Source organism: Vicugna pacos, chromosome 10 (genome assembly GCF_048564905.1).
Source record: "Vicugna pacos chromosome 10, VicPac4, whole genome shotgun sequence".
NCBI lineage: Eukaryota > Metazoa > Chordata > Mammalia > Artiodactyla > Camelidae > Vicugna > Vicugna pacos.
Window position 1 is genome coordinate 20716164 of NC_132996.1, and position 26413 is coordinate 20742576.

General features: G+C 35.3%; 1 long non-coding RNA gene across 1 annotated transcript in view; it reads right to left on the bottom strand.

Annotated features, from left to right (window-relative positions):
• Positions 1-24324: 24324 nt before the first annotated feature.
• The window catches only part of LOC140698672 (uncharacterized), a 64772-nt gene continuing 62683 nt past the window's right edge, over positions 24325-26413 (bottom strand). The window contains exon 3 of the long non-coding RNA XR_012076493.1: positions 24325-24524. This is a non-coding gene — a long non-coding RNA (uncharacterized lncRNA). The remainder of the gene's footprint in view (positions 24525-26413) is intronic.

Below are 26413 nucleotides of genomic sequence, written 5' to 3' on the forward strand. Positions count from 1 at the left end.
AATTTCCAATGACCACCTCCCGCTGAAATTTTAAGAATAATACGCCTATGAAAGTAAAAGAAGTAGCTGAAACTTTAGTCAAAGGGGCTGAGTTGGGATCAGCAAGCATGGGACTAATATAAAGAGAGTTAAGGCAAATGCCTGAGAATTCGGTATCAGTTGAGTAATTCCATTTTTACCTCATATTCGAATACCTTATTCTCTTTTAAGAACTATTCAGTGTAGTTAAATGGCACTTTAACTTTAATTGTAATTCAGAAACCTAAAATCACTTTATATTCATTTATCAAATGACTAACCCACCTTACTGTTCATTTGATAGCAGATTTGGTGATAACAATGAAACAGAGAGAGAAGTGTGCCCATGGAAAATAAAAAATAGAATCCTGAAATATCTTTTACTTTTTCTTTTCTCTTATAAGGTTAGGAAAAAAATATTACTTAAGGAATAAAAAGTATATACATAGAGTGAGAATTTTTGCATTTAGATTTGACAGGGTAATTTATAGATCATTCTGAAGAGTTTGGATAAAGGCAGATAACCAAGATTGCAGAATGAGTCACAACTAGCCAGAAAATGGCCTATCATTCTTGTGAGGGAAAAATGTTAGAGGCATTTTATGAACATTTTGTCCAAATCCCTCTCCCCTTTTACAGGACAGGAAAGAGAATGAATAATATCTCTTTTGTTTGCGGCTAGAGCAGAGTGAGTGGGAGACACTGGAAAGTAAGAGTAGAGAGGTAGGCATGAGCTATGAGGTCCATGGAGGTCCACTGAGATGAAGGTCCAAGGAGATGAAGACAGATGTCTTTCAATAACAACCACTATTTAGGGAGCACAAACTAGGGGTTAGGTATGGGGGACAAAATGGTGAAAAAGACAAAAGTCTTTCTTCCCAGTATGTATAATCTATTGGGAATTAAACCATTCAGTGATGAATATATTGATGTGAGACACTGCAGACTGCTCTGGTAAACAAACCTATTCCAAGAGCCCCAGCTGCCTTCATAAGAAGGAGACTCTTTAAGATGAGATCTGAAAAGAGAGAAGTAAGCACTTATCCAATAGAGGGAAAAGGTAGAGGCATGTTTCAGATCAAAGGAAAATAATGTATGAAGAAGACTCAGTGATGAGAGAAAACAGGCATAACTGAGAGACTGAAATAATTTTTGGAATGCCTGGAATAGGACTGAAATAAAGAGAAGGGGGTTTGTTGCCAGATACTATGAAAAGTAAAATTGAGAGAAAACCCTCTAATACCTGGATAAGGGGTTTGTGTTTCATTCCAAGGGCAAGGGGACTCAATGGATGGTTTTAAAAGGGGATGCATGCTGCACACCAGAAATTGACACATTGTAACTGACTATACTTCAATAAAAAGGGGGTGCAACATAATCAGATTTGTATTTCAGAATAATTACTCTGGCTATAGTGTGTCGAAAGAATTATAGAAGATAAAATGTGAAGGAAGACTGAGATGGGACATATTTTGAAGAGCCCAGGGAAGAGATGATGGTGGCTTGGATCAGAAAGGAGAAAGATGGACAGATACGAAGGATATTTTAGAGGTAGAATTGATGACCTAGTGACTAATTTAATGTATAAGGGAAAGGGAGAAGTCACGTATGGCTTCCTAGTACCTGAATAGAGCAACTGAAGGACACTGGCTATGAGGTTTAGGCAGTAAGACTAATTCCAGAACCCACCACTACTGCCCTGAGTATAGAGATTTTCTCATTGAAGTAGGAAATGTTTGAAATGCTTCTCTTGGGATACTATACCTTTCTCACTAAATTGTGTGAGCTGAATGCACAATATATATGGAAGAACTTAGGGATGTTATACCACTCCCAAATGTAAGGCATGATTAGTAACAGTTGAGAAGGATCTGTCTTGTTTGGATTAGACCCCACTTGGTGAATAGAAATATGAAAATTGAGTTTCCTACCTTCCTTCATCAGTTCGGGATATTGTAGCAAATATCCTGAACAGGGTAACTTATAAACAACAGAAATTTATTTCTCACAGTTCTGGAGTTGGGAAGTCTAAGATCCAGGTGTTGACAGATTCCATACCTCATGAGAACCTCCTTCCTTGTTCACAGATAGCGTCTTCTCCTTGTGTCCTCACATGGTGGAAGGGACTTGGGGACTCCTTAGGGGCCCTTTTATGAGGGCACTAATCCCACTTTTGAGAGCCCCACCCTTATATCTGGTCTCCTCTTAAAGGCCTTGACTACCAGCTCATTGAGGGTTTATTTCAACATATGAATTTGATAGGGGCCGGCACAAACATTCAGTCTATATCACCACCTGAGAAGACAGGACTGAAAATTAGCTCAGGGTTTGACTCCAGTTTCAGATAAGACCATCATACCATGAACTTGAAATAGCTGTTGCTTGGTCAATTGGGGTGAGGGGGATCAGCAGTGTTCACATCAGCCCTAATAGATATTGAGTTATGAGCAGCAAAATCAATTTCAGACACCAATGGCTAGTGGACAGGGTGTGCTCAGAAATAAATTATGTACTAAGTAAGGCTGATCCTGCAGGCTAAAGGTCTTAAGTTTCTGTAAGAGATTAGAGCCAGACCTTTCTGGATAGACAAACAAGGTCACATAAATCAATTTAAGATTCTACCAAAGGGAGACTGTTTAGACAAAAAGAAGATAAAATATTCTGAAAATCTGGCAATGATCACTTATGTACCAGGGAAAGCTAGTAGCTTTGGAATTTATGCTAGATGTTCATTAGGGAAATTATAATAAATTCAAATTTAAAAAGAGTAAAGCATCCTAGCACCTTTACCAATAGAAGATAAAAGAAAGTATACAGGATTTCTCTCACAAAAGTTTTGGAGCTTGATTTTGTAAGCTACATAAGAGTGTTTTCATTGTCTAAAATAAATAGCACTGGGTTTACAGAGATGTCAATTTGGTCTATCTTAGCATGGCAAATGTAAAAATGAACTGCAGGAAGAAAAGACAGCTGTACTGGGAGGTGTCCATTTTCAAAATGCAATCTAGTTCTATGTTCAAAAATATTTAGAGAGTTTGCATAATATTTCACATCTTTAATGCTCACTTTCTGTTGGCAAATAGAGCAAGCATGATAAGGAAGAAAGTGTCTGTCTTTAAAGGAGCTCAGAGTTCTGCTGGGAACAATTACAACACAATGAGAGAAGTATGTGGGAGTGAAATTAGCAACAAACTGTGACATTCAAAAGATGTCCCTAAACTGCCTGAGGGGGTTGAGAAAGACTTCACTTAGATGCCAAAGAGTAGAGCCATGGAGGATAAAGTATAGTTCAGCAGGTGAAGAAGAAAAGAAAGGGCATTCTGGGTTCTTGTAAAGGCACTGAGTGACAGAGAGCGATGGGTTTGGAAAAGAATGAGGAGCCTGGTGTGCAGGAAAAGAGATCTGGGGCTTAATGTAAAGGGCCTTGTATGCCTTCTTAAGGAGTTTCAACGTTACACTATAGAAAATAGAATAATGGGACATAAATGACTCACGGTTTTTGGAAGGATACCTGGGGATACTGAAGAGGTATGATCAGAGAGATGGGTTAGAAATTGTCAGAAGAATCTAACTAAGAGTAAGTGTCTTAATCAGGAATTTGAGATTTGCAGATATTAACTACTATATATAAAATAAATAGCAAGCTTATACTGTATAGCATAGGCAACTACATTTAGTATCTTGTAGTAACCTATATTGAAAAAGAATATGAAAAGGAATATATATATGTATATGTGTTACTGAAACATTATGCTGTACAGCAGAAATTGACACAACATCACAAGCCGACTATAATTCAATAAAATAAATAAATAAATAAACCCAGGAGGCAGCAATAACACAGAGAGAACTCAGGCTAGAAGACTATTACTGATACCGAATTGACAGGAGCTACAGTTTACTACATATTTATTTAGTTCACAATCTCTCATAGTCAATTATAGTGCATTCAGTAGCTTGAAAGACAAGAGTTCTACCAAGGACTTCCCATGTATTTGGTTAAGGAGACTAAGCCTTTTGATGTCTAATATTTTATTTAGAAATTTCACCTACTGATGTGGTGCTACTCCCACCCCAACCCCAGTTTTTTGGTTGTGATGTTAGAGGGAAATTCCACATAGTAAACAAGTGTATGGAATTCTTTTATAAACTAGTTGAACATTTCAGAACAACTAAAAGAGCCTTAACAGACCTAGAGCAGCAGGAGTTTACAAATGAAAATTCATGGTAGACAAGCTAAGTTCCTTCCTTTGATAAGTTCTCAAAATTAATGGGTAGAAGGGAAAATGTTATATATTTAGGTATTAGCAAAACATCTGATACTATGTCTGATGATATTTTACTTGCAAATTTATTTTAAATGAGCTTAGATGACAAGAAAATCAGTCAGATTAGAATTGAGGATAGGCTTATAAAACAAAAAGTAACAAATGCTAGGTCTGGTCTTAACATTTTTATTTAAGATCTAGAATGGTAGAGTAAATGGCATATTATTAGAAATGCCAAATGACACTAAGTTTACAGGATTACAAAGAATGCAGATTTCACACTGCGAGGAAAAAAAAAATTGACCCTGGTAGAACAAGGATTTTAATATGAGCAGAAAGAAAAATCAAGCACAATGTTTCTTTGAATAATCACAGTCCCAAAAACGTATAAACTGGGGGAGATGGCAAGAGCAGTGGGTGAAGTATTAGGAGAAATGAGCTCTGGTTCCAGTTCAGACAATGCCTTGTTCAAATGATTCAACTCTTCTGCAACATGTTTTCTTAAGTTTAATGTTGAGATTGGACAAGTAATCGTCTGTATTTCCTTCCATCCCGAAGGTTCTTTCTTTGGTTTGCTTACCTTTTCTCCTTTCATCTAAGTTATTGAGGCTAACTTATACTGAAGACTTGCTTTACAAAAGTCTTCTGAGGATTCTCTGTCCAACTGAACTCATTAACTCTTTTTAAGATGACACAGTATATCTCTATAGAACCATATGCTGTCATACTTGATGACTCCAGCCTGTATGATTGCCCTACATCAGGAAGTGACTCACTGAGGCCTCCCACAGTCTCTCGTCTGCTGGTCTCACCATCACAAACGCTATTAGGTGGAATCTGAAATGAACACATACACTGTTCTAAAGAAGCAGAGTGGATGTCATCTTACATGAAGAAGGAGGTGACAAATTAAAGGTTATTTATAATGTGACACTCTTTACACTTCAGGAAACTGTCATACAGTAATCCTATTATGACACAGTACTTTGAATGAAATTTTGTTTGTTTTATTTTGCACACTTATTGAAGCCTATCTGCATCTAGACTCATTGACATCTATCCTAACACTGGAAAGAAAGCAAAGCAGGTAATACACTCCTCCTTTTGTATCAAAAAAACAGAGATATGGTGGTTAATGCGTTGATCAGGGCTCTACAAGTAGTTAACATCAAATTCTTGCCTAAAACTTTTGCTTGTCTAGTAGTATTTTTATTTACTTTATCATGTTATACATTGATTTAGAATATTTTATATGACTTATTGAGTCAGGTTTCTAGTCCCTGGATAACATGACTGAGTAAAACAAAATGATTTCTTTCAAGCACTGAGATGACAAGCAGCTTACAGATCAGTTCTGTGTCATTTATAACGGGTGGGGATATTAGGAGGACTTAGTACTTTTAACGTTATAAAAACAGTGCTGAGGAATCCCAGTGTAACTTCCATGTAGACAACAGAGTTTCTTCATGAAATGCAAGAACGATTAGGACATTCCATTAAAACAGACCCCCTGAAGGATTCCTATTGACTCCACTACATCATAGCTTTAAAAATCCACTAATACAGGGCTCCACTCTTATTCAACATGGCTCTTTTTCAAACTTCTTCACTCTCTGCCCGACTCGGAGTGAATTAACTTTTTAGAAAATCTTGTGGAGATGGAAACTTCTTTCCAAGACATAGCATCAATGATATTATCTGTCACTACTTGCATTTTCATTTTAATAGCGATACTTCCCTCACAGGCCAATTGTATCCTATATAAAACCGCCATAGTGATTGATAGGAGTATGTCAGTAATAACTTCTAAGTTCTTTTCACTTAGTTTTTTTTTATCTATCACGGTGAATAATTAATTATAATCTAAGCATATGCTTCTGAAACCATAAGAAATATTCTTAACATTTACTATTTTACTATCTTATTATAAAAGCCAGCATAAAATTTTTGAATTCCTATGGATTTTAAAGCTCATTGAGAACTATAAACTGACTTACAAAAATAGGTTATTATCCGATAGTGGTTTGTCCCTAATATACCTCTTTATGATATACACCTAGGCCTTAAGAAATAAAGTATGTTTGTAGTGTTTTGTGATGAACTTTGTTTTGAAAACATAGCTTTCCCGTTGTCTGTGTCTTGACCCTCTGTATTTTCCTTTCAACCATAAAGAGCTTAAGGCTGTAATCTGCAAGTACATCTTGATGGACTAGGACAGAGAAAGTGTCTAAGTATGAACTAGAATGGAAACTCTTCTACTTTAAATGCTCCTGTAACCCTTCTACTATAATTCTTTATAGAATTTCTAAATTTTATTTGCAATAGATTTTTATAAAGGCAGTTCTTAGAAGCCTTCAGCTTTAAGATTTCCCCTTTGATTTTAGAAGCCTGTGAACCCTGTTGAGTTTCTCATATTCTTGGACTGACCGTTTTGTTTCCTACGCCTTACACCTGGGACTCTTAGGGCAGCGATAACATAGTTCAAAACACAAAGGATTAAACTGCGATTCAGCCTCAGTTAACCATAGCTATTAAGAACAGCCAATAGTAGTTTGATAATGGATAAGAAACAGCTAACCAAAGCAGGAATCAAGTAGCCAGATCACAGTTCAGAATAGGAAGATGAAGGTAGTATAGATTGAGTTTTGAATACATCCCCAATAAAGGGTAAGGATATATATTTTGACAGAAGTCGTAAGTACCCTATTTTGGTCAATTCTTATCTGTCTCAGTAACACCTGTCTCCCCTCCCCACAGCACCTACCACCTCATTTCCATCTCCATCAGAAATATCTAATATCTCCAAACCACCAGCATCATGCCTACTAAATTACTGAGTTAATCTGGACAATTGGTAGGAAGAGTGATCATAACAAGAGGGTGAATGTAATCAGTAGGTAATCATATTCACCAGCACCTACTTGCTTTGATATAGACAGTTAATGTTTTCTCAGTTTGAAAGTGCTGTATAAATATTTCAAACCCACTGTCACCATCATACCTTCATGAAAGATCATTAATCCTAAACTTCCATGATGCCTGAGACATTTTTCAAGGCTTGTCATTTTTCTGCCTACACTGATGATCCAAATAATTTGCTTTTCTGCTACCCTCTATCATGTTGAGGTTAGTATCTTACCTTCTACTGTCCATTTAGTTCCTTGGATTGATGATCAACTTCCAACTTTTTGCCTACATCTGGATTTGTTTCTCCTTCAGAAAATGACTTCTAATGTTTGTCCTTGGCTGCATGATCAGTTAATACAGGAAAGAGTTTGCATGAATATGAATTCATCCCAGTCCTGTAACCTACATGTCCAAGCTTGTCCACAGAGGAACTCAGAAAGCTTCCCATTCCAATGTGAAATTATGTTGTTAATCTCGTTGTATCTTTTTTATGGTGATTATTTGCTTTCACTTTATTTTTATAATGATACATGGAAAGAAATTTAAAAAGAAACTTTTAATAGCAAAAAGGGTGTAGTATATTTTGCTTTCTAGTCATTTGCATATCATATTTTCCAGAATACCCCTGTTGGCAATATTTTGATCGACTTATAATTTTTCATTCATCCAAGTCTTTTATTTACTCGTTTTCATAATATGACTAGTTTTTATCAATTGTAAAATGTCTAGTACATAGCCAGAAAGCAAAGAAGAAATACTCATTAATTGACTTTAGATTTAGTATCTGCCAGAGGTATCATATGGGTAAAGTGTCCTTCCATAGCCCGTCACTTTCAGAAAAGGTCTCTCATAGCTATACTTAGATACGGCTTTGATTCTAATCAGCAGATTCTATTATAGGCCTTTAAGTTAAAAAAAAAAAAGTGAGAGAAGAAAAAAAAAATGCTGATGAAGGCCATAAAAACAAATGAGGCTTATTGCCTCTTGACATCTTTAGCACTTTCTGGGGCTTCCTGAGTGAGCAGCAGTGGCGGACAATAGCTTAAAGATTGTGTGTAAGATAATGAGAAAAATAAATGCACCCTCAGATGCAGCCAACAGGAACTGCTGTTAACATTCATTATCCAGGGTCTTGAGTGCTCCCAAGATGATGTTATTAATTTGCAGAATGAGCTAAGAGGTGTGAAAGAAAGCTGATGTTTGCTTATAACCTTCTTGACCATCACTTTCAATATTAACCAAGGAGGTCAAATGTATTTTTACTTTGATACTGTATTTTTATTTTTATGGTAGTGATGCCAGCAGGCAGCATTGTGTCAGCATATACCCTTATAACCATTGGAGAAAAAGGAATGAAAAATATACATGGATATATATTTGTGTCCAACTTCAGCCAGCAATTCTAGCCCATTTTCAATGTACAATTTCTTTATAGCTTTTATAGGCTCTAACATTCCCCTCATTTTCCAGTCCTTCAGTTAACTATATAGAGTACATACTTTTTATTTCAAGAAACTTATGAAGTTTTAATTGTGCTGATTGACACAGAGGACTGACTATGTCATTCAAAATCTTACAAAAAACAAACGAAAATCTGAAACAGAAAACAAAAACTCTTTTATCTTGTTACTTCTCTAGATCTTGACTCATCTTTAAATCTCCAAAATCTATCCTTTCTAGTCTGTGCCACATATCTTATACCCCATAAGTATTTAAATAAAACACTATTTACCTTATTAAACCTCTTTTTGACATAATGCGAAATAATTGAAATTTCAGACATCTCTAGTTAACCCCATTTGCATTGCATGAATTGCTTATAATGCACTTTAGATATCAGATATGGAATATGGCAATCCTATCAGAAGGCAGTTAATCCCACTTATGTGGGTAAAACAGAATGACCAGGATGAACTGTTGATTTCAAAAAGCTTTTCTCATGACCAAGTGGGGTTCATCCCAGGGACACAAGGCTGGTTCAACATACACAAATCAATCAATGTAATACATCACATCAACAAGAGAAAGGACAAAAACCACATGATCATCTCAATCGATGCAGAAAAAGCATTTGATAAAATTCAACACCCATTTATGATAAAAACTCTCGCCAAAGTGGGTATAGAGGGAACATATCTCAACATAATAAAAGCTATATATGACAAACCTATAGCCAGCATAGTTCTCAACGGTGAAAAACTCAAAAGCTTCCCACTAAAATCTGGGACAAGACAAGGATGCCCACTATCACACTCCTATTCAATATAGTCCTGGAAGTCCTAGCCACAGCAATCAGGCAAGAGAAAGAAATAAAAGGGATCCAAATTGGAAAAGAAGAGGTAAAAGTGTCATTATATGCTGACGACATGTTACTATATATAGAAAACCCTAAAAGGTCCACAAAAAAGCTACTAGAGCTGATTGAAGAATTCAGCAAGGTAGCAGGTTACAAAATTAATGTTCAAAAATCAGTTGCCTTTCTTTACACTAACGATAAATCAACAGAAAAAGAAAGTAAAGAAACAATCCCCTTTAAAATAGCACCCAAAGTAATAAAATATCTGGGAATAAATCTAACCAAGGAGGCGAAAGAATTATACACAGAAAACTATAAACCATTGATGAAGAAAATTGAAGAAGACTTTAAAAAATGGAAAGATATCCTATGCTCTTGGATTGGAAGAATCAATATTGTTAAAATGGTCACACTGCCCAAGGCAATCTACAGATTTAATGCAATCCCTATCCAATTACCCAGGGCATATTTCACAGAACTAGAACAAATCATAATAAAATTTATATGGAACCATCAAAGACCTAGAATTGCTAAAGCATTACTGAAGAGAAAGAAAGAGGCTGGAGGAATAACTCTCCCAGACTTCAGACAATACTATAGAGCTACAGTCATCAAGACAGCATGGTATTGGTACCAAAACAGACATATAGACCAATGGAACAGAATAGAGAGCCCAGAAATGAACCCACAAACCTTTGGTCAACTCATCTTCGACAAAGGAGGCAAGAATATACAATGGAATAAAGACAGTCTCTTCAGCAAATGGTGTTGGGAAAACTGGACAGCAGCATGTAAAACAGTGAAGCTAGAACACACCCTTACACCATATACAAAAATCAACTCAAAATGGATTAAAGACTTAAACATAAGACAAGATACAATAAACCTCCTAGAGGAAAACATAGGCAAAACATTATCTGACATACATTTCAAAAATTTTCTCCTAGAAGAAATAAAAGCAAGAATAAACAAATGGGACCTAATGAAACTTACAAGCTTTTGCACAGCAAAGGAAACCAGAAATAAAACAAGAAGAAAACCTATGGAATGGGAGAAAATTTTTGCAAGTGAAACCGACAAAGGCTTGATCTCCAAAATATATAAGCAGCTCATACGACTCAATAAGAAAAAAATAAACAACCCAATCCAAAAATGGGCAGAAGACCTAAACAAGCAACTCTCCAAGGAAGACATACAAATGATCAAAAAGCACGTGAAAAAAATGTTCAATATCACTAATTATCAGAGAAATGCAAATCAAAACTACAATGAGGTATCACCTCGCACCAGTCAGAATGGCCGTCATTCAAAAATCCACAAATGACAAATGCTGGAGAGGCTGTGGAGAAAGGGGAACCCTCCTACACTGCTGGTGGGAATGCAGTTTGGTGCAGCCACTATGGAAAACAGTGTGGAGAATCCTCAAAAGACTAGGAATAGACTTACCATGTGACCCAGGAATCCCACTCCTGTGCTTGTACCCAGAAGGAAATCTACTTCAGGATGACACCTGCACCCCAATGTTCATAGCAGCACTATTTACAATAGCCAAAACATGGAAACAACCTAAATGTCCATCAACAGGTGACTGGATAAAGAAGAGGTGGTATATTTATACAATGGAATACTACTCAGCCATAAATACCGACAACATAATGCCGTTTGCAGCAACATGGATGCTCCTAGAGAATGTCATTCTAAGTGAAGTAAGCCAGAAAGAGAAAGAAAAATACCATATGAGATCGCTCATATGTGGAATCTAAAAAACAAAAACAAACAAACAAACAAAAACAAAGCATAAATACAGGACAGAAATAGACTCATGGACAGAGAATACAGACTTGTGGTTACCGGGGGGGGTGGGTAGAGGGTGGGAAGGGATAGACTGGGATTTCAAAATTGTAGAATAGATAAACAAGATTACACTGTATAGCACAGGGAAATATACACAAAATGTTATGATAAATCACAGAGAAAAAAATGTGACAATGAGTGTGTATATGTCCATGAATGACTGAAAAATTGTGCTGAACACTGGAATTTGACACAACACTGTAAAATGATTATGAATCAATAAAAAATGTAAAAAAAAAAAAAAAAAGCTTTTCTGGAAGTGTAGTCTAGGGACCACAGGAGGTCTCCAAGATCTTTTCAGGAGATCCATGGGCTTCAAAACTATTTTCTTAGTAATATTAAGTTAGTATTTGCCACTTCCATTTTTGTTCTCTTGTGATTGACAGTGAAAGTTTTCCAGGGGCTATATGACATGTGATATTGCAAAAGATTTAATATGGAAGCAGTTATGAGAATTCAGCTGTCATTTTTGAAGCTATCTATTAAAGAAACTTGCAAAAATGTAAACAAGTGGCACTCATCACATTAAATTTTTTTGAAATATAAAATTATTTTTATAAAATATGTTCATATAAACATGTAATTATTTTAATTATTTAAAATCATTAATTTATACATTTTTAGGTTTTAATTTATAAAATGGACATATCAGTAAATATAAACCAAAACTCTTTGGGATTCTCAATGAAGTTGTAAATATTTTGGCTAAAAAAAGATCAAATGGAAGAAATCTTGACCTGATATTGATAAGACAATAAACTTTCACATGACCAAGTTCTGTCTTGAAGACAGAGATATAGCAGTTCTTGATTATAGCCTGTGAAGCTGCACACTTTTATATTTTCACAAGCTTAAAAGTTTTTGACTAAGAAATACATATTTGTAAACAAAGTATATAATAATAATGTTTCCCTCAGAAATTTTATATATAACACAATATTAGCCATAGACTTAAAAACTGAAATCCTGATCAAATATTTGGTCTCATTTCCATACAATATTTTAACACATTTTATGGCATCATGGAGAAAAGATAGCACTTCACTTTCTACTACTTTTTGCCACAAGAAAAGAGAAAAGAGAAATCAATTAATCCAGTTGTATTTAATATCATATGGACTACTAACTGAATTAAAGTATCAGATTGAAGATCTGTTGCTATCAAGTTTTGAAACCTTGGGCAAATCCATTGATATTTCTGAGCTCAATTTCCACGATAGGAATTATTATTCCTAATCTTCTCTTCCACTTAAGTAACTGCTATATTGTTCAAATGATAAATGTGAAGGTTTCACATATAAAATATTATTTTGAGTGATAGGAATAATAATAGTGATATTCTAACAAATTAAAAAGAAACCCCCTTGAGTTCTTATCCTAGTAAAGTGAAAAATGCAGTATGAATTTCTAAACCTTTATTCCAGTCTTGGAATTGGTACCTAGAAATGATATAAAATGAACTGAGCTGTAATGATTAGGTGCAATAAAAAATCCAGTATGTTCTTAGGTGTCTTCTGTTTGCAAGTTAAAGATCATTCCTCCCATGATTGATTATGAAATTATTTTTCTCAATGAAAGTCATTGCATTCATTGAACAAAATTAAATAATGCTTGGTGGAATTGCTTTCCTTGGTTCTGTTGACATTGTTGACATCGTTCAAACAAAATGAATGACTGTGACCTAAAAGTAAGAATATTCTCAGGGTTACCCCAGTAAATTTATATTAAAGTAGCTATAGAGCAAAATTAATCTGAATACTCATTAAGTAACAGAATAGGGAATTAGAAAAACAAATGTGGCCAAAAAGTTTGCTAAAAACTCAAGGTGACTAGAATTTAACTCTTGATTTCTAACTTTATTCAGTTGATTTCTTTGGTATGTGGCTATTTTAAAAGTTTTATATTAAAATTTTTATTTTAAATTTAAGGGTGGAAAAACCTTCTGGGCGATTAGATTTTTTTGAGTATTTAGGTAAGTGAAAACTGCATCAGTTACCCATTTAACAAAAAATGACAAATCCTTCTGTAAACATTTTTTGAGTTCCTATATTATTCTAGGAGCACTCTTTACCTTTGTATCTAGGTGCATTTTTTTTTTAGTTGAAGTACAATCAGTTACAATGTGTCAGCTGCTGGTGCACAGCACAATGACCCAGTCATGCATATATATACTTGTGTTCATTTTCATATTCTTTTTCACTAAAGGTTATTAGAAGACACTGAATACAGCTCTCTGTGCTATACAGAAGAAATTCGTTCCCTATCTATCCTTATATAGAGTGGTTAAAATTTGCACATCTCAAACTCCTAAATCTACCCCTTCCCACCACCCACCCTGGTAACCATAAGACTATTTAACTATGTTTGTGAGTCTGTTTCTTTTGTAGATGAGTTAATTTGTGTCTGTCTTTCTTTCTTTCTTTCTTCCTTCTTTCTTTCTTTCTTTCTTTCTTTCTTTCTTTCTTTCTTTCTTTCTTTCTTTCTTTCTTTCTTTCTTTCTTTCTTTCTTTCTTTCTTTCTTTCTTTCTTTCTTTCTTTCTTTCTTTCTTTCTTTCTTTCTTTCTTTTCTTCCTTCCTTCTTTAGCATTCTATTTCTCCCACTAGAATGTGAGTTCTGTGAAGGCAATAATCATTGCCTTTTTTTTCCCTATTGTTGTATCCTAAGCTCCTAAAATACAGCACAGAATAAGGAGGATCATCCTAGGGAAGGAATCTGGAGATTCCTGATACCATGATTATAAATGATGATGATGATTATGGAAGCTGCTATTTTCTAACTTTTTATTAAGTTTCAGGGATTATGCTAAGCACTCTATATGCATTGCTTCATTTAACCTTCACAAAAGTTAAAGAGAGAGACCAAGAGAAAACTTGCCCAGGAGATAGGTGAATAAAGGGCTTCAGTAAGGAGGAAGGGATCAACTGTATCAAATGCTCTGATAGGTGAAATAAATTAAAGACTGAGGAATGGATTTGGCACCTTGAAGTTAGGGAATTAGATCTCAGCTTTATAAATTAAGAAACTGGAGCTTACAAACATTAAATAGCATCCCAGATAGGTAGGAATAGAATAGGACCATTTCTATTCCAGAAATAGTCTGGAAAGTCAACACCCTTCAGTCCGAAGCCTAAGCTTGTCAAAACTCATCTTCAACTAATATATTATCTCCCAGCCTAGGATCATTGTGATACAACGAAAAGTACTGTTTGTCCTGGAATTTGCATGGCTTTGGTTTCCAAGTTCAGCTCTACCACTTGCGAGATAGAGATATGAATATACGATGACCTTTCAAACAACAATCCAGATTAGATACCATTTTCTCTGTGTCACAGATGAACAAAGAGAGACTTAGAAATATCAAACAACATATTTTATCTTCTATAGCTAGTAGATAGTTGAACTGTATTAAAATCCAAATGAGATCAACTCTCAAACCTTATGTATCTCAAACTTTGTATTACTGTCATTAGAGGAGAGTGTGAGAATTACAGGACTCAAACTACTAGTCCAGGAAGAAAATTTGCTCTACAGATACCAGGATCCTGAATATTTGGTCTGTTTATTCATTTATTCTATCTGTTTGTCATCTAAAGACATTTGAATTTGGAATCCCTGGATGTGGTGGTCTCTAAGGAGCCTTCTGGTACTAGAGTATCCCAGTGTTCTATGTCAGGGATACACACCCTTGGTTCACAAAGGAGGGATCTGAGTTTTATCTAAGAAAAGAGTGAGACAGAACCAAGGTGTAAGTCTGAGATTTGTGCCTCATTATCTGGGTCTGTCCCCAAGAAGGAAGACTTCATGATGAAATAACCCTCACTTTCCCATTTCCTTCATAATTCTTCATTCAATTAAAATCTCCAAGATATGCCTGGAGCTTTTCTAAATCTCTCTCAAATTGACCAAAGCATTATATTCACTGGAACATTGCCCTAAAACCTCACACCAAACTGCTTGGTTCATTATGTGCAGCAGAGGATATAATTTATCCATTTGGTTTTAACTGAGATTTGCAAATGCTCATTGGAATCATGGTTTTCCAAGGGGCAGCCTTAAGTGTTAAAAGTACATTGCACAGAATTGTTACTTTCTGCATTTTTGCCAGGTAGAGAAACAGGCAAAAGATAATTTCCCTAGTCTAAGCCTTCTGTTCCATTTTACAAGTAGATTCCTAGGGTCAAGAAAAACAGAACTGACTCCCACAGACAATAATGGAACATATGGGCACAAATCTTTCTGAGTGGACATGATTACAGAGTATCCTCTTATGGACAGATGCCAGAACTATGTTCACTTTTGCTATTACATTTTCACTAGGTTGAATTCTTGACAATGGTTGAGTTCAGATAGACTGTGAGATCCTGCAAGAAAAGAATTAAAATCCAGGTATTTTATTTCACTTTATTCCATTCTCCCTCTCTTTCTTTCTCTCTGTCTCTGTAGAAATCAAAACAAGGCACCATTTATTATTTATTTACTTTTGAATCAACTCTTAATTGAATTCCAATAAAGTCTATGGCCTGGGATTCTATAAAGAAGTTTCAAGATGGTGTTTCTTTCCAGGGAATGATTAAAACAACACTGTCATTAATATAATGCAGGCAAATTCTACTCAAAATATATGCTATTTAGCATGCTATTTATACTCGTAGAGAGACCCCAGGCAAATCAGTTCCCAGTTGCTTGCAGCAATAATGTACACTTTGATTGATTTTCCTTCATTCCTTCTTTCATTCTGTCAGTCCCCCATTCCTGTTCTTGAGGATATTTTCCAAATTAAACACTTAGATAAGAAGCATAGTCTTAAGTAAGCTCTACTTTTTCAAACTATCAAGGCTAAGTCATAAATTTAGATCTATCAGTTTCTAAAGCTGTTTTTCTTGACCGTAGTGTCAAGTGGAATGTTCTTCCTAGACTAAGAAGAAAGTAAGTGCATCTCTGAACCATAATTTATGTCTGTATAGTCCTAATTTAGTAACTGTCTGGACTCAGAGTCCCAACTTTACTATATTATTAACTTCCAGAGTCCCCCAACCCTGGTACTAATCTCTCCCAAATACTAATTTTCCCATGCCTAGAGAGTATTAAATGTCAAACTTAAGAAATGCTAGGTTATGCTCCTGGCCAGTATATCTCCTTTTATTCAACTTTTTTGATTTAATAACTGGGTTCCCTACTAGACCAAGGCAAATGTATTGCATTATATTGCAAATATATTGTCAGGAAAGTCAAAAGAAACTATAGTTAAGATATTTAATATTGCTGCTGTGAGACCTTATTTGTGTACTGGCACGCAGTAGGGAGTTGACCAGTGAACTACTAAATGCTCTCTGGAAACTTGTAGATATCCCTAGAGATTACTCAGGGACCGACTTGTGTGTGCATGGGAGAGGGGATGTGTTGCCCCATCCCACAGTAGGTTCATCTTCAAGAGCCTCATATATTGGACTTATAGATAAGCTTTATTGTGGAAGAGAAAAAAGGGTTTTAATATTTAAAGATATTAACAAACTGTAACATAACTGAAAAATCAGAACATTTAGATACATGCACTACTATTGTGTGATCTCAGGGAAGTTACTTGTTTTCATTGAATATCAGTTTCCTTGTGTATAAAATCAGAAAACTTAACAGTAGCTGCATCTCTATGATGTTATGAGGATAACATTCAATCAGTCAAGATATATATCTATATACCTATATATAGATACACACACACACACACACATATTGGTGTCAAGCACTGTGCTAAGGGCTGGATGAAATCCTCCATGCATTGATTTGGCATATATTTATGGCTCAGTAAATAGCAGTTATTATGATTATTGTTCATGTCATTTGTTCATTAATTTACAGGATCAAATTAGAAAAGCTTGTCTTCCTCACCTTTTATTGTCTTCATGTCTCATTCATTCAGTTTACACATTATTTATTCACTTCTGCATGCATTTATCTCATGCATATATGTTTAGAACCTACTATTTGCCAGGCAGTGTACTGACTCCTGGAAATTGAAGCATGACGAAGATAATCATGTCCACCCTCACAGAGTGTGCAGCTTTGTGTGAGTGAACTGACCATGTGAATATTCTGTTATAACTAAATAGGATAAACAGAAGGTACTGGGGGCACAGAGGAGGGGACGCTTAATACCAGAAATGCTTCCTGGAGGACTGAGGTCTAAAGATGAACGGGGTGAGGGACATCAATTTCAGATGGAAGAGCACAGGCAAAGGCTTAGAGATGAATGGTAGAGGGGTATCTGAAGATGAGGTGCTGAGGAGGATAAAGAGTTAGACCAGAGGGTTCATAAATCGTGCTCAGGAGTCTTGAGGGATTTGGGGAACGAGTAAAGATTCTGAAAGCAGAGATGTGACATGAAAAGTCTGCAGTTTACAAAGATTACTGGCTGTGGTGTAGAGAAAGGATTTGAAGTAAGAAAGAATGGCTCTAGGAGGCATTTTTGTAAATCCAGTTAAGACCTTAGGAACCTGGCATATAACAGAGAAAAGAGAAAGGATTCAAAATATACTAAGGCTATTGAAGATGGAAGAAATATTAGGATGAGGAAATTTAGAGGAAGTTTATTTACAAGAATAGGAAAAAAAGAGATAATATCAAGAAAATACTTAATCCTGTCATCCCCTGGCTCAAAAATTGTAATGGTAATTGTTTTTTTAAAAAAATCTTAGTACTTATCCATTTATCCTTCCTCAAACTTCACATTCAGCCTTGTGTTCCACATCACATCCCTATACCACTTTCTCAAAAGTTCCTACTTTCAATATGAATTTTTCTGTCTCTATTCCATGAGTTAGCTTATCTGCTGTTATCTCTAAACTCCCTTCCACGTATCAAAATTCCTCCCACTCTTCGAGAAACATATCTCAAATATTATTATTTGGGTGAAGTATTTTTTGAATCTTCCAATTATTCTCATAGCAAGGTACGTGTCTTTCCTAGCAGAGGACCATAATTTATTCATTTCTGTACCCTTCCTAGAATCTTATACAAATCTTCATCTGAACAGATTTGGTGTTCAGGAAATGTTTGAAAATTGAGGTGAATAATTCATAGGGGACCTTATTTTTTGCTGAGAACTGACAAAAACAAGAGCATAGATAACCCCAAAGGAAAGATAGAACCGTCAATCCAAAGAAACATTCTGAAGGAGCAAGAGAAGGAATGATTTAGATTTAAATATTAAAAATACATGTGAACATTAAAAACTAACCCTGAAATGCTAAAAATGAATTCTGTTAATTTCATGGGTGGTTACTAATTGCCCAGGCAGTGCCATGTTATGGGTATTAACATTAAGCCTGCTTTAACATTTTTACTTTCTATCAAAGAATATTTGTAGAAAGACCTTTCTTATACCATATCACCTCTGAAACTTCCAGTTGTGCAGTTTATTATTACGTATATAGGCTTGATACCATTAAACATTGCTTTGAAAAACTGAAATACTTTGGTGTGAAAAAGGCAGTATTAAAAATTGGATTTATGATAAGGCTTTTTTTTCCCCTTTCAGATACAAAACTGAAAATAAATGCTATATGTCTTTGACTTTCTCTTGAGTATTTCCTAGGTATAAATTTGAGTAATTCTAACCTGTATATACGATCATAGCAATATCACATTGTGACTTCTTTTCCCCCAATAAATTACTTCTCCATTCTTGAGAAGCAGCTCTCTCCTGCTGATAACTTAGAGAAAACATTAGGTTTATGCATATGACGAAATTTGATTGCAACATTTAGAAATTCTATAGTTAACTAAAGTTAATTTAATATACAGTGGTATTGCTTAATGTATAGTAAGAAAACATGTATATCCTTTGTATTCAATGTAAGATTGATTCTATTTCACTCATGATGTAAGTGATAAACTACTAATTTAACATTACCCTCAAGTTCACTTATAGTTAAGTGCAGTGTGTAAAATTAAACACAGACCTTACCTTCTGTATTCAGAATAATGGACTTATACTCGGCAAAACCTATGCAAGTTGACCTTATAGCCATTGATTGTAGGTCCTTGACTCACCTTATTCTTACATGCCAAAAGCTATATAGCAGAAATGTCATTGCAAATCTCAAAGTACTATAAAATAAACGTTTAACTGCTGCTGATTTTGAATCAAGGGTATTGCCTACATTTTAAATTAGTCTAAGTGTATCTGGGAGTTGTTAAAGTTTGGATGTACTGAGATTCATGTCAGGGGTCGTATCTTATTTATCTGCATTTACTTATTAAAGAGACAGTACTTAAGGCACAGGAACTGCAGCCCAAACTCGACAGGGAAGGAAGTCCTTCCTCTCAAGGTGCTTACTCTCTGACACTCTCCTTGGAAGAAAATGTTCAATGAGGAAAAAACAAAAACAAAAAAACCCAAACACACAGGGACAAGATGCCAGCTAGATAGTGGTGAGCATACCAAAAGATTAAAATGGTGTCTATCATACAGTTACTGAACATTTGGAGATGGGGATGGAGAGAGAGAGAAGTACATGGATGGTCAGAAAGGTCGTTCCAAAGAAACAACATTTTAGCTGGCACCTGAGTGATAAACAGGAGTCACCCACATCAGGACCCAGGGAGAGAAACTTCTAGCCAAGGAAACACTAAAAAAGATCCTAACTCACATGGCATCTTAGAGAAACTGAAAGAAGACTATATGGCTGGAGTTACTGTTTGTGGTATCTATATTCCTAGAATAATTGTGTGAGTTGAAAAGTCTAGAAGTTAACTAAATGTGTTTTTTACCCCTTTTTAACTTGTTGACGTGATATAATATACAGTACAAATTAATTTATGGGCATATGTACAATCAAAAATGACTTGTAGTTGTTGAGAATGCATATGTAGCTGAACACAAGTGTAACTGGTAAGTTAAATCAATCATAACTTATATCTGTAAAATGTTTAATATACAATTACGCTGTGATCACATAAAGGTCACCTGGTTGCTAAAAGACAATTATCTTCATTTTATAAATGAGGAAACTATAGCCTAAAGTTGAATCATTTGGCTTAAACCAATCAGCCTGTCTTTGTGGAAGACTGTAGACTTTTAAATCTGTTCTAATCCAGTTATGCCTCATACAAATTACGTGGCTTTGAACTGTGTATTTTACCTCTTTCATCTTAATTTATTGAAGTTTCTGTAATATCAAAATAAATGGCACATAGAACTTGTCTTTTATTCATTTCTTGTAATAAACATTATTTTCTCAAAGATAATACCATTTAATAATAATAATGGCTAATATTAAATAATACTACTGCCTGCCAGGGAGAATTCTATTCTAAAAATTTTATATCTCTTTATCTATTAATTCATTTCATTTTTATAATAACTCTATGAGGTAAATACTATTCCTAAAAATAAAATAAAATGACATAATAAAATAAATTGAATTCTGCTCAAACAACATGCATTGCAATAATGTTCTGCCACAATTCACTATAAGATGTGTAGGAATCTGTAAAAATTACTTCCTGCTACTATAACTCCTTGTCCCTGAATTGTGTTTTCCCCCATCTCTGTGGTGAAGCTCTCAGCACAGCAGTTAGCAAAGCCTTCTTCCCTGCCCTGCAACTCTTGTCAATTCTGCTTCTCAGTCATTGCTCTGGTCTCCTGCCGCTGTCTAGATCAGATTCATATTCTGTGCCCTTAACATCAAAGACATAACAGAAAATACTCTTACATTTTTCTTTTGTCTTACAGTTTGTCTTTCCTTATGACCAATACCTTTTTCAAAATTTGCCAGATCTTCAAGTGAATAAAAGTAGTCATTCTTTCTATAGTGTATTTTAGGGACCTCTATTAAAATGATGTTCCAACTTTGCAATGGGGGCTACATTCTAAAGTTGGAATTAGAATGTAGTTTTGCATTGAAATGGTGGCTCCTGGAAAAGCAGCCTGGGCATCACCTGGGAGCTTGTTAGAAATGCAGAAATTCAGGCCCTACCCTAGGCTTACTGAATCTGAATTTGCATTTTAACAAGAACCCCCAGTGAGCCTATTCATATTAAAGATTGAGAAGTACCAGTGGAGAGATCTGCAAAGATAAAATTTTGGACTCAATCACACAGACAGTGGGGTGTCAGGAAAAGCCTGGAAAGGAGTGAATTCTGCCAACACAGCAGGAGATGCCCATAATCCACATTTATTAAGGGCCTGTCTTGCTTGGATACTTGTCTAATTTTTTACATGTATTAATTCATTTTATTCTGACCACAATCCGACAAGGTATTTGATATTATTACCACCTTTTTGATAACAAAGATGAAAAAGCTGAGACACCGGAAGGTGAAGAGACTTCCCTGAGGTCACACAATAGATAGATAATAGCCTTGGATTCAAAACCAGGCAGGTTGGCTCCAAGCCCAAGTTCTTAATTATTATCCTGTGCTGCCTCTTTTTGAATAGCCTATTTCACCTTCATTTACTGGCACTGTTCCTGGCCCTTCACCGGCAAGCATTCAATAATTGAAAATGAATGAGGCCCTGAATTCAGGCAAATGAACGCGTACTCTTCACTGCCGTAGGTAAACCTCACTACTTCTCCACTATCATCTGTGAAGAAGCCACCTGAATGATAAGAAATCAACAAACTTATGAATGCCTCTATTTTCTTTTTATTTATTTTTTTACTATCCCATTCCTCACAACCTTTTTCCATCCCGAAACAGGCAGCCTATAGTTCTCTTGAAGATACTGCCTGTATCTTCAGCAAACACTATGTGAATTGAATGAATGAATACTAGAGACACAGCTCTATACTGGATATTTTAGATTTGTTATTTGATATAATACATACTGAGAGAGGCATATTATCTCCATGTGCAGACAGTGAGGTTGATTTCAGAAAGGTTAAGTAAAATCAGACAGGCGTAGAGAGTCATACTTTAATTCCAATTCTTTCTGATTCTAGAAATAGAGTTCTTTCAAGTGTCCAATATTGACAACTATGCCTTTCCTTTCTAGTTGATGGAAGAAATCTTGAAATCCATATTTCTGAGAGATTGTGGTTTTTTGTTTGTTTGGTGTTGTTTTTGAATTTTTGCTTACCTCAGTCTACTGCACTGACAGTTCTTAAAATTTAAGCAGTAAGAATAACCTGAAAGATGTCTGTTTAAAGAAGTTGTGGTATATATATATACAATAGGATACTACTCAGCCATACAAAAAGAATAAAATAATGTCATTTGCAGCAATATGGATGGAGATCGTCACACTAAATGAAGTAAGCCAGAAAGAGAAAGAAAAATACCAGATAATACCACTTAAATATGGAATCTAAAAAAAAAAAAAGACAAAAATGAAGTTATTTATAAAACAGAAACAGACTCACATAGAAAACAAACTTACAGTTACCAGGGAGGAAAGGAAGTGGGATGGAATAAATTGGGAGTTTGAGATTTGCATATACTAACTACTGTATATAAAATAGATAACAAGTTTATACTGTATAGCACAGGGAACTATATTCAGTATCTAATAGCTTATAATGAAAAAGAATGTGAAAAGGAATATACGTGTGACTGAAACATTATGCTGTACACCAGAAATTGACACAACATTGTAAACTGACTATACTTCAATTTGAAAAAAAGCATAACATGAGAGACTTGTTAATACACTGTTTACCCACGCTGCTGGCCTGGGGACCACCCTTTGAAAACTGCTGCAAGCAATGAACCTTCCTAACTCTTCAGATGTCCTTAGGTATTTTTCATACCCACTCTGTCTGAAATAGATTCCAAAGCTGTGTCCACAGTTGAAGCACTAGACAACAGTGGATCTGAATCCATGTTTGACACAGGCATACAGTGGTCAGTGGTTGGACAGGGATACAGGAAGTGCTGTAGAATACATACACGAGGGGACTGAGTTCTAAAAACATGCCTTCTGCCATTTTTATTAAACTGTCCTACTTGTAGAAGCAAGTAGACTTAGCATTGACAAAATTCTGCATAACTGAATTCACACGCTTTTTACAGTTCTGTCAGGTTTCTAGCTCTTGATAGTTTCCTCTTCTGGGATGTTTTAGCGTTAAATTGTGATCCGCATTTTGCTTAGGGGGAAAACAGTGAAAAACTATCTATTGCTCTGTACTTTGATTGCTAATCAGCATGGCATCTCTCTCACGGTGTATACAGGTGAAACAGAGTCAGGATTAGTACTGACTGAATAAGCATCTGGCTACTAAGACAAGGAACTCATCTGTCTAGGTTTAGGGGAGCCACAGGCAGCATTTTTGCCTTCATCTATCCACCAACACATCCCATGCTGTGATGGAGGGGCTGTGTATGTGTGGCTTTATAAAATGACTTCCCCAATTCCAGGTGCCAAGAAAAAGTTTGGTAAAATTCCTCAGAGTGTTTACTAGTTGTAGAAAAGTAAAATCCCTCCACAAGAAGCAACCCTTAACATTCTTTATATAAATTACCACAAGTTTTCTGCTGTGAAAGGAAGAAAATCATTTTATAGGCCCAACACAATCAGCCACTTTGTCTCTTGTCAGATAATAATAGTATCAGTTACATGATTGAACAAAACAAATTCCTGTGCTTATGATAGATGATCTTTGTCTTATTTTATGTGATACCCAAATCCTTTAAAGTGGGTATTGTTGTCTTTATTTTAAATGAAAGGTGATAGTTGGTCTCCAAAATATTAAATAGGTTAATCAGTTTTCACAATTAATAAATGGTTTGTCTAATTTCCAAGCTCAGACAATTTTCATTTCAAATAACTTTCTCTTCACCAAAGGATGTTACTTTGAAAACCAGTGCCACTACTTTTTTGGAGATCTCTTTAGCTTTTGGAAATTCACAGGTATATTAGAGTATAAAAAATATTTTTCTAACCTTAGAATGCATTTAACAAATGTTATTACTGTAGTGATGTCTTGTATAAAAAGAAAAATATCACCAAACTTAGTAGCTTAAAAAAAACAACAGCCATTTATTATCTCTCGTGACACAGGTTGACTGGACTCAGCTGGGAAGTTCCGTTTTATGTGTTGTTGGCTGGAACTGCAGTCACCTGGGAGACTCCGATGGCTGGAAGCTCCAAGACAGCTCACTGACAGGGCTGACGATTGGTGCTGGTGTGCACTTCGTGCTCCTCCACGTGACCTCCCTACAAGGTCGAGTGTTTTAGATCCTGGAAGCCGACCACGGAAGAGGGAGTGAAAAGGTAAGCTGCCCACTTCTAAAAAGCCCATTTAAAGTCACTCTAAAGAGTTACACAGAGTCACTTTTGTCTCATTCTGCCTATCACAGCAAGTCACAGCCCAGTCTAGCTTTAAAAGGTAGAATGGCAACAAATTTGGTCCAAATATAGTCCATTGCAGTCTGCCCTCTGGTCATAAAATAGTCGCATCTTTCCAGAAATATAAAATACGTTAACCCGCTCTTTCAAGACCATCAAAAGTCTTCTCTCATTATAGCATCACGTTCAGGCTTAAAGTACAAGATTTCGGTATCCAAATCGTGTCCAGGCTCCATGTGGTTGATTTCACAGGGTTTTGTTTTGTTTGTTTTTCATGTTTGTTTTTCATTTTTGTTTTTTATCAAATGCAGAGATTTGTATTCTATAAAAACGAGTTATTTGCTCCAATAAACAAAAATCAGTTGGGAGATAGTGATGGAATAACCCCAGTAGACATTTTCAATCAAAAAGGGATAGAAAAAGCACATACCCCAAATCTTACTGTTTCTGTGGCAGGGAACCTATGTTTATTAGGAACCCAGTTTGCCCCTCATATGGTTCTCTGGGGCTCTTAGTTCCACCCTGTTAGTCGTGCTCCCTTTTCTATAAAGATTAGTCCATATTTGTAGCTAAGAAGTGGTGTTAGCTGTTCTCTGCCTATAGAAATATTTAAACCTCAAGTCATCTTCTCCTTTTGAATTGTTTTTTTTTTCCCCTTTAAATTCAAGCCAGTTTGCGTCCACTAACATGCTGTCCTAACAACTTTGTATATCTTCCATGAGTGAGTCATAAATTAAGAAGGAATGACTAATTCTTGCTTACATTTCTAGAGAGGAAGGAATAAAACTAACTTAATTCTCATGGTATGACAGTCACTGTGCCAAGCAATTAACACACATTTTGTGTAATTCTGACAACAGCCATTCAGGTTGCATGTCCACATGTTTATGAATGAGAAAATCAAAATGTGGAAAAGATAATCATTCATTTTCATGTATCTTATAAGTAGCACATGCAAGATTGAAAACCAAATATGTCTAGACCCAAATTCTAAACATTTTCTACTATATTGTCTAATTTTAGCATTTTCTTGCTTACTTATTTATTTGTTTATTTATAAGCTGTTTGAAAATAAAGTTGAGGCAGCAGAGCAGCTGCAGAATGGATATTTTTATTTCCATGTCATTTAGGCAATTTTTACTTAGCAAGCCCTTTCCTAAAATTTAAATTTAAAATGGTCAAATTATTTTAAATTTGATAAACACAAAAACATTCAGGAATACAGTTATTGGGGAAAATGATGAACACCCTTGTTACCAGTTCAGAATCATTGCCAACTTGACTGTGTAATCCTGATAAGATATGTAAGTTTAGTTAAAAATTAGCAAATGACATGAAACATATTTTTTAATGAAATACTGTCATAAGAATAAAGACTTTTATGGTTATATAATTCATTAGGGTGACATCTCAAACAACCTAATTGATTTCTTTTTTAAAATTATTTTCCCAGTTGTATTGAGATGTAATTGACATATAACATTGTGTAAGTTTAATATGTACAATGTATTGATTTGATATACATTGCAAAATTATTCTGACTGTAGGGTTAGCTAACACCTCCATCAAGTCACATAATTACCATTTCTTAATTGATTTCTTTAGTGCAATGATCCTTAGATGCCACTAGTTTTCATTTTCTTTAAGGGGATAATATGTAGTACTTAGATGTATATTTGATTTTGGAAGTTTTTGTAAGCAGGCTTATATGATGAGTAAGAACTTGGTATACATTTTTAGAAATCATGCCTTAGAAAAACCTAGAGCATTGTGTAAACAAA